This window comes from Ixodes scapularis, unplaced genomic scaffold (genome assembly GCF_016920785.2).
Source record: "Ixodes scapularis isolate PalLabHiFi unplaced genomic scaffold, ASM1692078v2 PGA_scaffold8__174_contigs__length_109621045, whole genome shotgun sequence".
NCBI lineage: Eukaryota > Metazoa > Arthropoda > Arachnida > Ixodida > Ixodidae > Ixodes > Ixodes scapularis.
In genome coordinates, this window is record NW_024609883.1 from 42963879 (window position 1) to 42981637 (window position 17759).

The following is a 17759-nucleotide window of genomic DNA, read 5'->3' on the forward strand; positions in this document are numbered from 1 at the left end:
TAAGAAAAAAAAAGTGTTGGTATTTGGAGGTGCTGCGTTTGGATAAATGCTCATTTTTTGCGCGAAGGCAAATTGCGTGAATGGGACTTGTGAAATGTCAACAGATCATTTTGACGAGATAGTTGGGTGAAGTGGAGCCAACACATTCGTTAACCAGCATTCGCACAACGCGCGAAGCTCTACCATGTGATGTCTGAGCGCTCGTGGCACATTAAACAAATTCGCCAGTTTCGTCCGAGTTTCGTCAACACTTTCAGCCGTGCTGGGCTGAGTCTCATCGATCCCCAAGACAAGCGAAATATCATCCGTCCTCCAGGCGAACATTCCGTTTGCCTTCGGGGACTAAACCATACAGATGCACCCAGTCTGAGGGGGACTAATGGATGCTTTTGGTCGCGCACGCCTATCGGTTAGTCCAAGTTAAGTGCAGTTAGTCCCCAGCTTTTGCGCACGGTATCTAGCTTGAACCAGATGGTCCTTTCGGAGAGCAACTGGGAGTTCAGAGGACGAAATGCAGCCGTTAGTCTCTTGAGGCCATCTTTTTTCTTAGAGTGTGGGTATGCGAAAACACGATCTGCGAAAGTACTTTTGCAGTCAGGATACCGCTTTAACAAATCTGAGGAAGCCAATATTTTCGTCACGCAGTTTTGCAACATTCCGTTTAGGACATGCGTGAATATATTTTGTTTGACAAGTAAGAAAATCAAACGACTCGATCATACCAACGTGAAGTTAGTTATCCACGCTCAAGAACAAGCCGCTTCTCCACAGACTGCTAGCTTTCTCGTAGATCGCGAAAACAAAAAGCCCGACTAGAAACAACTCGTTTCGAATGAAATGGCCACTGTGCTAGGTACCTGACGAAAATATCACCTCGTCGAAACAGGCATCGTCCGCAGGTCGGGCAGATTGACGTAAGACTCTGTGACGAACTTGTAGCTGCGCTGGCTCTAACGGTCGAATGAAGTTTTCGACGAATAAAAACGTTCTACGTAACATTCGTCAGTAAACTTCAGCCTGATGATGTCCATGGTCCATTCTGGGACGGCAGATGTCATTGCGATTTTTCGAAAAATAAGTAAGGCCATCGCCGTTACGCTTTGCGCGGAGAGCGAAGACGAACCGACAGCTACGCTTTAGGGAGCCGCTGGACGGGGAAGCCACAAATATGCTGCGGAGGCTACAATGGTTCGCGCGGCCGTCAAGAGATGGCCGCGCGAACAACGGCGCTCTAGATTTATTCGATATGCTCCCCCGAACATAGAGATCATACATAGTAACTCTAGAGGAAAAGGTCCGCCATTTTCCCATGCATTCTGGCTGCCGCAAGCGGCGGAGCATGCAGGCAGACCCTCGGGGTCCCACATGGTTACCAACTGCCTTCGATTTCACAAATATATCATCAGAGCAGTGTCATGAACTTCAACAATTCACGAACTTACCGGTGGAAAGATATTGGCGTTCCTTCCGAAGCTTTCTTTTTGCATAGCGCGCAGATGTACGGCCTCGCGTCAACGCTAAACTAAACCAGATACCCGGCTTCGCCGGTGGGCGCGGGTTGGCGCGGTTGAGGAATACGAAACCGCGCAACTGCCAGATATCCGAGATTTCGACAGAAAAGAAGTTACTGCAACATAACGACTATATTGCTTTTTTATAAGCGTTAGAATAGCTCAGAGTTTAGTTTACAACGTTAAATTATCACTGTTGATATTGCTGAGAGTTTTCAGTCTTCGCGTTTACCATTTCGACTGTCGTCCTTCAGCTGGCAACGTTGCTTTGTTTCTCTCGTGTTCTGTCGCTCTCTTTCGCGATCTTTCACTCGGGACCCAGGGTGTCGGCGCACAGTATTTGCCACTCCTCCTCACCCACCTTTACCCCCCTGCCCCGAAGGGGGAGCAGAGTTGCGCATTTGTTTTCCCTGCGCCGCCACGCCGCTATTCGCCGAGATCCATCACGTGAGTAGCAAAGCATCCGGCGACGTGCAAGAAAGCCACCTTTACGGTCGCTCCGCCGACGTTGTTCGTGCCCCGGCGTATGTTCCCGTGCTTTAGCCTCCTCCTCTTTTTCTGGTTTCCATGTGCGGCGGCGCGCGCGGCTCCGCTAGTCGTTAAATTTAGTCTCGTGAGAAGCAAAGCACCCAGGGCGTGAAGGAAAGCCGGCGCTAGGGCCACCCGTCGAGGCTGAATCAACACCCCCTAGAAATAAGGCCCTAGCGCTCTTATTGCGACGTCTCAAAGGAAGGATATCGGGGCGCGCGTCGAAGCGAAGGCAACGCGCGGGAATCGACCGTCGTAACGCGCTTTTAGTCACATACGCGTGTCTTATTAACTAAAATAAAAAGTTTGTTACCGCAGGCTACCGCGCAGTGTAGCATTACAACCGGGAGCTCGCGCTGTGCCTTTGAAACACACTTTTCAGCGCGCGCCAGGAGCGTTGTTGTGCTCACGGTAGACTGCGGTAACGCTATGCTAAAACTGCCTATTAACATAGTCGGCGTGTTTAGGGGTTTTATTTATTGCTCTATCAAAAAAGTGAAAGCCGTTTACAACTTCCTGTAACGCCGAATTGGAGCGCAGCTCTTGAGGAGGAGGAGTGGAGGGTATATTCCTCCTCCTCCCTCGTGATCATGCCTGCTAGTCCTCCTCCCCTCCTGCTCCCCCTCCCTCTCCTTTACCACCGCCTCGTCCTTCAAGCTCCTCCCCTCCCCTCGCCTCCGCCTCCTCGTCTCTCCTCCCCCCTCCCCCACCTTCGTACTGCTTTCCTCCTTGCCGCTCAAGCCGGAAAGGGTCGCGTAAGAGCTGTGCTCTTACGCGACCCTTTCTCCCCCCCGAACCATACTAGACAATGAGGGGAGGAGGAGGAGGAGGGCAGAGGTCCGGGGGGTCACGTGACCTCGAGGGGACGGGATCACATGACCTTGGGCGGGCCGTCATGTGACCGGCGGGGGGAGGGGAGTCACCCCCCGGGGTCACGTGACCTTGGCGGGGGAGGAGGGGGGAGGAGGAGGAGCGGAGGGGGAGGAGGAGGGGGAGGGGCGACGCCGACGCCAACGCCGACGCCGCACAGGCTGGAAACGGGTCATGTGACCCCCTCCCCCCGAGGTCACGTGACCCGCCCGGACCATACTACACAATGAGGGGAGGAGGAGAAGGAGGGGGAGGAAGAGGAGGAGGAGGGGAGGAGGAGGGGGAGGAGGAGGAGAGGGAGGGGCGCGGTTACGCCGACGCCGACGCCGACGCCGACGGCGACGGCGACGCCGACGGCGACGCCAACGGCGACGCCGACGCCGCTCAGGCTGGAAACGGGCCCCTAAGAGCTGCGCTCTAAAACAACACATAGCAACGGCTCTAGAAAACATTTTATTACACGGACAAATTATTACACTGCTAAATAGTCGGTACGAAATGGCACGAGGTATGCGTATTAGACGTCTATAGAATAATGTATTTGTTTTAACTCGAAAACATTAAGTCACGCAATTATTGCTGTAGGTACGCATATTTTATACACAAATACTTCGACAAAATGGCGAGACACGCAGTGATTGGACACGGCAAAACAAATCAGTTAAAATCAGGTAGACGTAGTCAACGCGGACACGGCTAGAAAAAAATGTCACTTACGATGTTATCGCGTGCAGTCACTGAATTCTTGCAGTATAGCGCGGCCACATGGCAAAAGGAATGTAATTTCGATCGAATGACATTATGGGGTCGACAAATCAGCTTGCGACGCTCGTATAATCACTCAACACCGCGAGCTGATCAAATGCCATATCATTTAATGAAAACACATTAACTTTTCCGTGTGGCAGGGGTACTAAACTTACTATTTACGGTCAACTAATATGCTTCTCCCAAGGGCTTGAACTGCCTTAGAACAAAATATAACTTATTTTGTATACAATAATACTATTAAGTTAATACCGTTAAGATCCTAGTATAAACGCGGTAAAGGCAATAACTTTAGTATAAATAAACAAACAAACACAAACAACACACTTTCAATAATCACACAAACTTGTTATTCACCTTCCAGTAAAAACTAGACTATCACCACGCATATCTACAAATGCCGACGCAAATGCACATGGATAACGACGAAAAACAAGTTTCCGTTTTATCTCAATTTGAAAAAAAAAGGTTACAGCATTTAACTGGCGTCTAACATTACCAAGAAATCCCGTAAATAAGTTGTTTCTCACCTGTCGATCGTATTCATACGTCCTATGATATCCTTCAAGAAAACATTTGAACACAAACTCCAAGAAGTCTTTTTTTGTCGAGAGAGAGGTCTATCCATAATCGACGAGTGTCATAGTTGACTAGTTGCCACACATGTCGCTCAAACCGAAGCAGGACTTGTTTCGCTAATCCACGTAAACGCCGTAGTATCAAGTAGACACACACACAAAAAAAAAAGAAAAAAAGCTAGCCGGGACTGATGGGACGACAGAAAAACGACGAAGAAAGAAGCAAAAGAAGTCTTAAAAGAACCATGCGAGAGCAGCGGCAGCATTGTGAGACGAGGCTTTACGTTGTCGACCCATCTTTTGCTCGTGTGCGCTCCCTGAGGCGATGACTGGGTTTTTCTTCAGTTTCCTTCCCTTCTGAAATGTCTATACTTCGTCTCACCCTGCGATGGACTAAAGGCAAAAGCTACGGACCGCCGGATCCAATCACAAGCCACTTAGAAATTGTGTGGTATTTTGCTTCTATGCACGTATCGGTGCCCACGTCTCGGATCACTCATGAGGAGACGGGTGGGCAGTGGTTCGAATCGGAGAGCACTGAGTGACTCATCAATTTTACATAGCAAAGAAAGCCATGACATATAGGCTCTTTGCAGCGTCGAAGCTATAGAAATAAGGCAGCGCTTTTAGATTCGAGAATTATTCGTCCACCTCTAATCAATGCTAAGCGTGTCATAGTTTAGCCTGGAACGTGATTGGACATGGCGGCCCGCGGCTTTGGCCTTTAGTCCATCGTAGGATGAGACAAAGTATAAGCGTTCCTTTTCAAACAGTCAGCAGCTCAGACGCAACGTAAATTTACCAGAATCGGAGCCCGTATGAGGGAAGACAATGTCACATCGGAGACGGTTCATTCGAAAAGTGTGGGGATGCTGCGGGACTGCACGTAGTGCCGCGGTTACGGGAATACTAAGAAATATAAAAATTTAGTACTTTCAACCTTGGTAACGCGTTGTATATTACGTTTATATTATATATATAATAAATTATACAAGACAGCGGTTTTAAAGCGTATATTAACGTTGGATAAGCGCGCACGAATACCACTGCACCGCTCGCTAAGAAACATTTTTCTCAATGTCGCTACCAGGCAGGGTTTCTCACGTTGTTGTGTCATGGCCTTCTTTCTGCGACATTGAGACCATGGTGTAAAAAGGCTCTTTAGGTGTGGAGACTCCTCTCCTCGCCCCGTCGGAACGGCGAACAAATCACGTCCCCTCCTTTCCTATGTTTTCTCCGCCTGTCCCTAGAGGGCGCCAAAACGTTCAGGCCGTCCGGTCGCCGGCCCTCCGCCGGAACGTGGACTAAGTCACCCACCCATTGCTAACGCCGCCTTTAATTGTTTCTAACTTTTTTTAATTATTTTTTATCAATGGTGAACCGAGCATAAAATAAATGTAAAACCAAAGATGCAAAGCCATACATTTGAATGAATCCGCCGACTGCTCTCCAGCCTGGAGAAACGTAAACATTTTAGAAAGGGAAAATAACGACATGAAAATATTCGTAAAAGAGACGATCCGGATAAAGACGTCTGCCGAATGGATCAGTCACATGCTCGGTCGTTGTTCTCTCCAAATTGAAGGAGCCTCGTAGGGGATTGTCTTGCATGCGGGAGACGCAGACACAACAGACTGCCCATCTGTTCAGGGTCGGATTCTGTCTCGCGTTCTCGTGGAATGCAGACGCCTCCGTGGAAGGCAGACGCTTCTCCGGTTTCGGTCGAACGAGCAAAAGGGTTCGGATCGCATGAGAAGGCGACAGGACTGCAAAGGAAAATACCGAGATGCAAAGAAGCAGTCTCGAGAAAAGAAGAAAGGGTCCCGACTGTGCGACTCGTAATGTGGAAAAGACCTCCAAAAGCAGCTATAGAGTGTGCCAACATTAAACAAATGTTTTAACCACTGTTTTTTTACAGCGATTTTTTTAAAGTTTGCGATGATATTATTATTATACTTATATCAGAAGTGCCATTAATAAAACCGGTTTGCTTTACTGGACGAGTGTGGTTACTATAATATATAATATTTTGCTGCAATCTGCTACATGCAAATGTAAGTGTAGTAACAAAGTGAACCTTTCAAAGAATGCTTCTCTCATTAATGTCTGCGTGCAAAATGTGTAACTTCGTGCAAATTCGGCCAGCAGTTCAATTTAGCAGGACTCAAAGGCTGCCTTAAAATGTAAAAGAATAATCGCGTTAGCTGCGCCCCATGTTGAAAAAAAAATTTGTTTTTTAATCGTCCAGTGGAATCAACGGTAATTTGCGAACCCGATACATATATATGTATATATATATATATATATATACATATATATATATTTAGAAAAGTCATGTGAACGGTGCTTAAAGCAATTCAGTTCCTTATTATCCGTTAACAAGGTTTGTGTTAATCATTCTTCATTTATGTGCATTTTTTTTTTCTTTCGGTCGCACTCAAGTTATCATTTACCTGCGCTACAATCAGAATTTATCAATTTTACAAACGCTTCCCGACGTTACTATTGCGCTACTGAGGAAACAAACGACGGAATGTAAGCTAGGCTAGGAATTATCTACAGAAGAAGGATATTTCTTTTTCACTCGTAGACCGCCGCGTCGGCTCGTATTAGGGAGTTACTCTTGTTTGTCTGTCTGCCATTTTTGGGGTTATAAAAACTTCAGTGGTGCTGAGAGAGATGATAGTTGAATGGCCCCGCCTACATACCACATCGCACGCGAACCCGTAGCCTTCGGAAAGCAAGCTGCACGCCGAGCAGGCAGGTACAGGCGGCTCGGTGCGCTGCCGGATGGCCTGAAACTTACGGCGCCATCTGGGGGTGGCCCCGTGAAGCCAAGCGCGCGGGGTGTCCTTACCTGGTTGCGGCGGAGAGCGGAGTCTCTAAACTTAAAGAGCCTTCCTACACCGTGATTGTGACGTAGCCGCTCGGAGCGCTACGGCTTTATTTCTAGGAGGTGTTGGCTGAATGCGGAACTCTGCTACCGTAGGTAGCTTATACAGGAACTCTACGGCGCTCCACCTCACGGCCCCCACGCCGCACGCCGCAAGGCGCTCGAGTAACGAGCGCCGTGAGGCGGTTTTTCCGCGAACTACAAATGAAGGGCAGCCCAACAGGACTCCGCTCGTCAAAACACATCAGGCTTGTACAAGATATTCCCTAAAAGTATTTAAGTTAAGTTACTGAGTACCACGAAAATAGTAACTGTCCTAGGGAAGAAACAATTGGCATACGCATGCATCAACACTTTACCTCTTCGTCAGCACCCATGGAAGCCCGACCTCCGTTCGCAGAAATGACACATTTCCGAACTCGACAGCGGCTGACCGACAATGACTAACCGGTTGAGTCTGGGGTATGAAGGAACTCCGGTTCCTTGACCAGGGTCAACATTACTACCTACATCTACGTGCAACCTTAAAACACCAGAGATGGCTAGTCGTTTTCATGTCAGACTTAATGATAGGTGACGCTGTGCTTCTGTTACCACGATTGACCCCTAGAACAACAGATGCTATGCAACCATAAACGTGACAGTCGATTGCGACGCATTGTGGCAGAAGACCTCGTTAGAGCGCGTTCCACTCCTAGACGAAAAGGAATGCCAGGAAAGCTAGGTCTGCAATTCACCCAAAGTAGCTTTAAAGTGCGTCGAATGACAAGCCATGTAAGCTATCGGTTGCGAAACCTACATGCAACTCTTTGGGAAAGTCAGAATCTTCCAACTCATCGCAGTCAACGAAAACGCTTCGTTTCTGAACAGAAACTCACGAACGAAGACACCGCGAAGCACACTGCCGAGGGCAGACCGTCAGCAAGGACGGTCTGCCCTCGGCAGCCCGTCCTTGCTGAGCAAAACTGATAAGCCGCTAGTTGTTTAGGCAGCAAGAGTTTAGTCTACCGGAGTATGACGACATTGTTACCCATTGATGGTGAAACATTTATTCAGTGCAGCACGATTGCTATACTGCGGTCTTTAAAGTCCATCATGCACTATGGGTATACGGTCGCATCCTGGAACGATGCTCATCATCGAATCGGGTAGGGTGGGGAAATTCAGGGTTACTGGTTTCTGAAGCGTGACCTTTCGCTCCGAGGGCTACGGGCTGCTGTGTGTTAAAACACTTCGCCACAAATCCCCCATAGATATTAATAAAAGCTGCACGAAATAGAGCGCATACAAAGAAGACGAAGAAAAGGTCTTAAAAATTGGGACGAAGATGAAAAAAGGAGGTAATGTGGTTGACCGTCGCGACGAGGAAACGGCTTTTCGCTATAGGTTCAGCTGGGACACGACCTGTACGTCATATACTAGAATAAGAGTCATGATAGAGACGAAAAATGGTGCACCCGGTCAAACTTTATTTAAGTCCTTAAGCAAGAAAGTATTTAGAAAATGACAAATGAATAACCCATTACCGAGAAATTTATCTGTTGCACACACGAAGCTTGCTGTGAATCGTTCGAGACAAAATATTTTTTTTTGTAACGATTAGAAAGACTCAACCAACAGAGCTCAGGATTTCTCCCAGCAGAGCTGGCGCCAGAGATTACTGCGAAGGCGACATCGCACGTCGCATTGTTTAAGAAGCCGCCACAGTAGATTCCAACCCCTTATTGATCACCAGGTTATAGATATAATTTTTCTTTTCTTTGTTAATGGGAAACTTGTTCGCCGCCTCATCTATCTGATCCAAGTCGATATCAGCAAGCACAAGCTCTTCACCATGCCCCGCTGACTGCACCACCGCGCCAGTCGGATCCACCAACATGCTGTGTCCCCAATTGACGTAGCTCGCAGATTCATCCCTTGAAGGTGACGCCGTGGCAACGTACACCTGATTATCGAACGCCCTGGCCTTCTGCAGCATCTCCCAGTACGATGGACCAGTAATCGTGTCGAATGCGCCAGGGTACACCAACAACTTGCACCCGAGCTGCCCGTAGGCCTCCGCCATATGCAAAACACATGTCGAAGCATACTCCGACGCCCACTTTGCAGAACGGAGTGTTGAAGGTTGTCAGTCGGTTGCCCGATTTTATAAAGTCTGCTTCACTGAACCTGATTTTTCCGGGAATGTTGAAGCCTTAAAGGTGTATTTTACGGTGCTTGGCGATCATCGAACCGTCTCGCCCGTAGACCAGGGAGGTGCTGTAGAACTTCCCATTGTCACTCTCCGACATGCAGCCGCCAATGAGGTACACCTGGTTTTCTTTGGCGCTGCGGGACATCATCTCGCTGGAGTCACCGGGAATCGTCTCGGCGTACTTTGGAAAGTTCGGCGCCGCGTTCGGGAATCCGAAACATTCTGGTAAAACCACCATCTTCGCTCCCTTGGAGGCCGCCTCTCTGATTTTCCGACTTGTTTTTTCGAGGTTCTCAGCCTTGTTGGAATTCACAGCGAGCTGCAGTAGAGCAAGACGAAACTTGTTCATCGACATAATATGTACTAGGTGCGGATAAATTCTCGATTCACGGTCTGTAACAAGAGCGTGCGATTCAACTGACGCTCCCTGGGAGATGTATTTGAGGATGCGCAAGCTTGGGTCTTTTATAGCGGAGCCGTAGTGGTATGGTTAATGTTGATCATTCGCATAAGCAGACTGATACCAGCGCAACATTACTCAGAAGGCAAGGCCTGCGCGAGACGTCATAATATGTAGACCTCGAACCTGCCACATGTGGCAAACGCCCTGAACAGAACGACAGTGAGAGGCAGAGCCATTGAGATCCCTCAACACTGAATGTAGCCTAGCTTCCGCTTTCCACGCAGTTTCTTTTTTTCATCTGCAGGTGTGGGGCACGAGACAACAAAAAATAGCAAAAGCATAACTAATAGATAAAATAACGCAGTTCAGGCGCCACTTCAAGGCCAGGGAGATGCCCGTACGAGAATCGACATGTTAAGCCACATGTTCTTGATGACCAAGGTGCGCCTGCTCAATTAGTTAAAACTAAGAATTTGTTTAAAACATTGAAGTTCCAGTTAACTTTTTAAGTTTCGATTTCTGAAGGCAAATTGTATTTGGAAATTTAACGGTCGACTTTAATACGCTCTAGCTGTGGCAGTGTTCTCTTATTTAAAGGGGCACTGAAACGAAATTCTAGTGCGATTTCTATCGTTTAGATATCAACTACGTTCTGGCAACATTACGGAGACACCGTTATTTTGTTTGAAAAGACGTCGACACGTTTTTTTTATAACGAATAAACCCGTGGATGTTCCGATGGCCACTTGAAACGCCTTTAAACCAATTGTGCCGTTAAAGCATCACCCTGCAGAAGTACGTCGACAGTCTGCGTGCGCGCCCTCCCTGCCGAACTTGGTCGAAACGGATTTCCCTTTGTCTCCCACGCCTATTAAACTCCTCTAGAAAGAGGAAATCAAAATGAGAATTGGAGGAGGTCCGTAAAGTTTGAATTGCAGGTTAATCACTTTTTTTTCGCCTCTGTTGGCCTTGCCCAACGAGGCTTCGTGCACCTCTTATGGCTAGGTTTAACGCCGCTAAGAGTCAATATTATAAACACGCCAGCTTCCCCGTAGCCTCGCATATGCTGGGAAGAGTGACGTCACAGACTCCCGTGATGCATTGTGCTCTCTGATGGCTACTCTTCGAGCTCTGGATATAGTAGGCCGTTCAGAACAAAAAGTATAACGTGTTAAAAGTAAAAACGTGCGGTTGTCATTAGAAGATTTGCTTGATCACTTTTAACCAATTTTGGGGCGTGATACCTATGCGTCAATCTTCATTTCAGTGTCAGTAGTGAGTGCACCAGGCCGAAAAATATCACGCTTGCAGACGGTTTCAAACCGAAACTAGGTTGGTATCGTGCAAAAAAACAAGGAGACGATGGAGAAAACTTACGAAGATATAAGCATCCTGTGTATTCTTTTTTACTTCAACAGAACAAAGAAAAAAAGAAAAGAAACGTACTTGCGAAACATTTGCAATTCTTCTGTTGTTTTTTTTAATCAAAAATAGCTTTGAGATTTAAGGGTTTCCACAGCTCGGCACTGTTGGTCGTTTATCCAGGCTCAGATAGCTAACCGCAATGAACCAAAGGCGGCCTCTCTGCATCTCTGCGACTCCTGTTTTATGCAGGGTGATCTAATTACATTTAACAAGAAAAAAAAAAAAAAACATCGAAGGTGTCTGAATCTTCTCCCTTTCCAGCAAGATTATGCTCTTAGGCGACCATTTAGCGCAAGGATAATCGTAGTGTTTATTCTTCTGATTACTCGAATTTTATCCTTAAACGTTTCATTACGGTAATCGGTGTTTGTGCTTATACTGCAAACTTCAAGGCGGCAGCATTCCAGGAATTTCGTTTTGTACAATTCTCGCAGCCAGCCTGTGTTCCAAGATTCTCTGAATTCGCTACTCACTTCGGCTAACGTTACGTACAGAACAGCTAAGATCTGGTTATTATCTATGGATTTTATACGAAAACGTTGCGGAGCTGATCACACTTCTTCACCAGTTGAGCGCGAAAAAGGATCTGAAGTCAGCTCCACCCCGTTGTCAAGTCAAATGCAACAACCTGTGTCGCACCAGGAAGGACTTTTGAGCCAATCTCCGCGAGTATGTACGCATGCATAATTAGCCGATTTGAGCGGCAAATATTACCACGCAATCCCACTAGAATAACGCCAACAAATGTTAACAATGTCTAGGCTTATTTTGAAAGTATTTTTAATCAGCCGGTATTCCTCATCTGACCCTTTGGCAGGCATTGAACGTGAATGTTACTTTTAATGGGTTTGTTGATTTCAGATGGGACTGTGTAATGAAATGCTTGCAATCCAAAATTTCTTCTGGCATGCGCCGCGCTCCGTAATAGTACGGACTGGGCATGTGGTATAAAGGCGAGTTTCGAAGCAGCAATGGTAGGAATGGTAAATCAGGGAATGTTCTGATGTTACCATTATCATTACGAGGGCCGATCCAAAGGGGCAGGGGGTGACGAGGGAGGCCCCCCCCCCCCCCCCAATCAAAGTCGATCCCCCCCCCCCCCTTCTCGGACGGTAATTTGACATGGGTGGACCCCACGGTGCACAAGAAAGAATGGGTAGGTAGGTAGGTAGGAAGGTTTATTTCACTTTTTTGCATTAAGAAATGCTGTGGTGAAAGGGTTTAGGGTACAGGAGCGGGGGACCGGGGGCCTCCATTCTTCTCTGTTGGCCCGGTTGGTGCGACGGCGTTAGAGGATAGATGTACGGTAGGTTCAGGCCTGGTGTTTTGTCTGGGCTCAGTGGTGGAGAGCTGAAGGCCTTGAAGCCGCGTGCCGACAGGGGGAGCTGCAGAGACCTAGATGTACGCGAGTGGCGATTGCCAGAGTTCGATAGCGTTCACTTTGGGGAAGGAGGAATCCGGGCAGGCCCAGGCATGCAGCGAGGTATGCCTGAAACTCTGCTGAATGGTAGCCAAGGTGCCGGTTTGGGGCTTCGAGTATAGCGTGCAGTCCCAGAGCAGGTGCTCCAGATCAGCGTTTTTATGGTACAATGCGCATGTACCGGGAAGGTTGGTGGTGGAAGGACCACTGCCCCTTTCGCGGTGGGTGCTGCTGTGCTGACGGAACCGCTGTAGCAGGTAAGGGGTGAGGATGGTCCTGGTCCGAATTCGGCGGCGCGTGACAAGATGCCGGCGAGCAAAGAGTTGAAAAGGAGGGAAGGGTGTGAGGAAGGGATTGGTGGTAGTCAAGAGTTAGGCTCTGCGGCAGTGCCGTGCCTTAAATATCTCTTCCGACTTCTTGAGAGACCGTTTTTTCAGGTCCGCCTGGGATCCACACTCTCAGATGTGGATCCCAGGCGGACCTGAAAAAACTCCTTTTTCTTATTTTTCGCCTCATACGCTTTTGCAGTTTCAGTAGACTTCAAGAATCTTTTGGAGCGAAGACAGTACGTCAACGAGGCCATTTGTTCGAACTAGTCAATCAGGGAAGGCTGCTAGAATTCCGTCCTTCATATTAACGAACAAGCCGCACTTTTGCACAGTGCAGTTTTACTGTTCCACGTACAGTTGTAAAGTAGCATCCTCATTGAATCTGCCATTATCTGTTGCGGGTGAAGAAATGTCTTTGGGTACACTACACTTGAAACACGTCTGGCACTGTACGTTGTGGTTCGACAGCCACTAATGTGCTCGTCCTTATAGAGCTTCATCATTTAATCATTACCTCGTCACCTCAAATTGCTGTTCATCAACACTAAGTACAATAGGCTACCGCCATGTTACAGTAGAAGAATGAAAAAATTGAGTCGTTCAGTTCTTTATTATGTTTATTATTTATATACCATTATTACGTGACATTACCTCATACCTCAAGACGATCGACGTTCATTGTCGATCTTCAAATATAGGGTGGTCCAAGTAGCCAGGCTCGATCTAAGATGGACAGCAAATATCGACGCCTCCACGTAGCAATTTAAACTTTTCGTCAAAGGTGTATTTCACAGGTCGGTTTTTCTTGTACAATTACAAAGCGTACCTCAGATTCTGTAAAAAATAAGGCCAAGAAACTTGACAGGGTCTACGGCGGGCAGCGACGCAGACGACAGGGGTCCAGTAGCGGGGTGTGTTCGGCGTTCGTATTGATTGATGGCGCTACCTTTTTATCGCGACGGCTCGCGACCACCGTGGTTTATTAAAACGAACATAATCTTTTTGAAACGTACCTTCGGTTAACAAAATATATGCTGACAATAAAAGCAAAACTTGAAGTAAAAAAACGTGTCTGCATGACGGCGGCGCTTTTTTTGGATTTTGTCTGCGTGTCGTCTGCTTTCTTTCACTGGTCGGCTGCAGCCAACGCTACTAACCCACTCAGTTGGGAAACTGCCATAGAGGCTGCTTTGAAGTTTGTCCTTGAGCACCGAGCTAATGACGAACACAACGCCACCATTTTTCCCGCAGCAGCCATTCGGGGAACTGCATATCACTTCTATTTTGGCTTTAACCGGCCATTTTGGCGCCGAAGCAGATACAGTGGAAGAGGTTACATTGGTGCCACCCCCGTCTCCCCAGCAGACCCACCGCGTCTTACTACCGAAGTTATAATGAACCTAGGCCGGGACGCGCTACCTGAAAGCGCCGCTGAGGCATGGTTGTATAAAAACAATATTAATTGTGCCGCAAAATCTTGGATTCTAAAGATTTTAAAGACATCACGCGCCCTTCATTTTGTACTAAACTCCAATAAATTTCATACAAAAAGAGTAGTTTCCGTTAGTTTTTACGCACAAAACATCGTTTCTAAAAGTTCAAGGTGACCACAGTACGGACAAATGATAAAGAGTGGCGCTGTTGTATTTAGTTCGGTCTCGGTGGACGCCAGCGGCCCAGGTTTTGACGGCGAGTTTCAAAACCGAGTGTTTTAGCAACATTGGCTGCAGCTTCAGACGCTGCTCCCGACGCCATCTATCAATACGATCGGCAAACACAGCACGCTACTGGACTTGGTCGTCTGGGTCGCCGCCCGCCGCAGACCTTTGCAAGTTTCTTAGCCCTATTTTTCACTAATAGAGAACTCCGTTTTGTCTTTTTGTAAGAAAAAAAAAAAAACGACCTGTGAAATACACATTTGACGAAAAGTTTACGTGGCTACGTGCAGGCGTCGATTTTTACAGTCTATTTTAAATCGAGCCTCGTGACTTGAACCACCCTATATACCGGTATATAAATTGGGCGCACAATCACAAAGAACAGAGCGCGCCGCCTTTTTTCTTTGGATCGTCTTTTTTTAAGCCAGCGCAAGCTCGCGCGTTCTATCTTTTGAGACCGTTAGGACGGTCGCATATAAAACCCGCGTTCCTCCTCCTACCTGGCCGCTTCCTCCTCTCATTATGTGGAGTTAGTTATAACTAAATAAGCTATTATAATGGTGAATATTTCATACTTAGTTTCACCTTCAGTGAGGGGAAACAAGGTTCGCGGGAACTAGAGCCACTAAATGAGCTGTGCTTAGAGTATCGGTACTCCGTTCCCCGACGTTCTTGTGGGCGCCGCCATTTTGGTGCTTGTGCAGAGCAGACGCAACTGTCGATCGTCATGATTCAAAAGTGCGACTTCCTCAGCATTAGATTCGGTGTTAGGAAGCTCATGTAATATTCCTTTGCTCTGTCGAAAACTATTTAAACACTTGTGGAGGACGGAAAAGCGTTTTTTGTGATTTCAGATAAAGCTTCAGATAACTGGCAACCTTGATTTTTAGCCACAATATGGCCAAGTGTCGCTACACTGGAGCGTAGCTACTCTAATAACACTATTCATGCTGTTGTTCAAGAAGCTTGTAATACCTGGAGGGGCCATGACGTAAGCCCTGTGGATTTCACAAGCCACTACCTTTTGACTCCTGCCACTTCCTCAGTGTTCCCGCTAGTGCCAGTAAATTAGCTACGTTTCAGAGAAACGACGCTTGGACATATTGTGACTTAAAATCATGGTTGCCAGTTATCTGAAGCTTTATCTAAAATCACAGGAAACGCTTTTCCGTCCTCTACAAATGTTTAAACAGCCCGTGATTGCTATGCTGATGCCTAGCAATATTGCAGCAGCTTCCTAGTACGAGATCTAATGCAGCGAAGTCGCACTTTTGAATCATGACGATCGGCAGTTGCGTCTGCTCGGCAAAAAACCCAAAATGGCGGCACCCAAAAAAAATTTTGGGGAACGAATTCCCGATACTTTAAACGCAGCTCATTTAGTGGCTCTAGGTATGAAGTGAACTCGGGTGTATTCTTTTCCTTTTCGGCTTTATTGTTTATTGATTTCAATCATATCGAATATTGAGCGCATTATATCACGCTAGGCTAGTGTAATTATATTTTTTTTAGATTTATTAACTTGACCCGGCACTTAAACCGTTCATTTGTCGATAGCAGATCTTCCAATATATTTTCTAAATGGTAAGTTACAAGGACAAAGGCATTCATGATGATACAGACGCCAACGCCGCCCTCGAAAATTTCTTGAACATTAAAAATCAGCCGTTTTGTCTACCATCCGCCAGGTAGCGCAACAAAACACCCAAGCAATTTTTAATTGTTTTTAAAATGAGCTAAGTTCTACACCTATCAAAAAACCACAGCAAGATCATTGTGAAAATCTAATACATCGCAATTTATATCTATTCCATAAAATAAATATTATTAGATGCCAATAAATCTGTTTGATGTTAATAAAATATATGCGTCAAAAACAAATAAGTTTGAAGGGCTCCTGAAGAGTTATGACTTAGAAAATGAAAAAAAAAAAAACATTCGTCGACCCCTTTGGCTACCATTGCAGTTCTAAATGCTATAAAAGACTATCATTGTTTAATTTTTTTCTCCAGCGGCATTTAAGTACCATGACTCGAAGCAAAAAAAAAGTGCTAAGTTTGATATCGAATATCTAAACAAAACAAAAATGTATACAGCGTTTTTTTTTTTCATATTAACAATTATAAGCACTACACCTGTAGCTAATTTCATTGCCCTTGCGCTTGTCATTCAAAATATATTTGTGCTAAAAAATGAACATTTTAAAGGCATTATTTGGAGAGATGAACAAAACAAAGTAGTACAAGTACGAAAAAAGCGTATCGTTACATTCTGCTCCGACATCACCTTAACAAAACTGCCCTATTGGGACCTGTTGTCTTTAGGCCTGGTTCACACTTAAAGCTAATCCGCTGCCGCCGACGCGGAATCGGCCGCGGCAATGCACAGTGGACGCTACGCCCGGCGGCCGAATTCTTGCAGATTCGCCCGCCGATTCGCAAGTGTGAGCCAGGCCTTAATGATCGTTCATAAAATATGAGCCGGCGGAGCAAGTGAGGGTCCCCGCCATCATTATCGCAACGCTACAAATGCGCAGGGACAGTGTAAACCAATACATACATAATATAAAATGGAAGAAGATTGCATTGCCTTTTGAACGACATCAATTCCACAATACAATATTCAAAAGGAGATGAGTAATGGCCTGCCGAAATGTACCTAAACTTAAATGAACTACGCTCTGCTCAGCATTCCCGACCCATCAAATCCAGTGGACTCGACGAGGGTGATTTCGCCATAGCGTGCGAACATCTACAGCCACGTCAGAGCTAGAAAACAGGACGCATCGTTCAACTTTCCCCGGACGCGAGGACTCGTATGGTCATGCGCAGTTAAGCTTCTCCATGAGGTGGTTGTCAAAAGACTGGTCCAGCTTTTGTACCGACTGGAGTCCCTCAACAAATGAGCAGGTCAATGCGGGGGATTTTTCGTAAAATAATTTAATTAGGACTTTATTTATTGAGTGAAAACGACGAAAAGGACATGCTAAATTGCGAGAAAAACGAGATAGCAGAACGAAGAGGGCGAAGTGCTGAATAGATTGCGTCAACGAATACCGAACGACGCGACGCACATTGAACGACTCAACGGATTGCAACGTTCTCACCAATATTAGTATTGTACATAAACCTTTGTGATTTCTCCTCTTAGCGCTATTTAACACATGCATCGTCCTTCCTCGC

General features: G+C 46.6%; 1 pseudogene; it reads right to left on the minus strand.

Annotated features, from left to right (window-relative positions):
• Window positions 1–8838: 8838 nt before the first annotated feature.
• LOC115311186 lies at window positions 8839–9697 on the minus strand (annotated as a pseudogene).
• Window positions 9698–17759: the final 8062 nt, after the last annotated feature.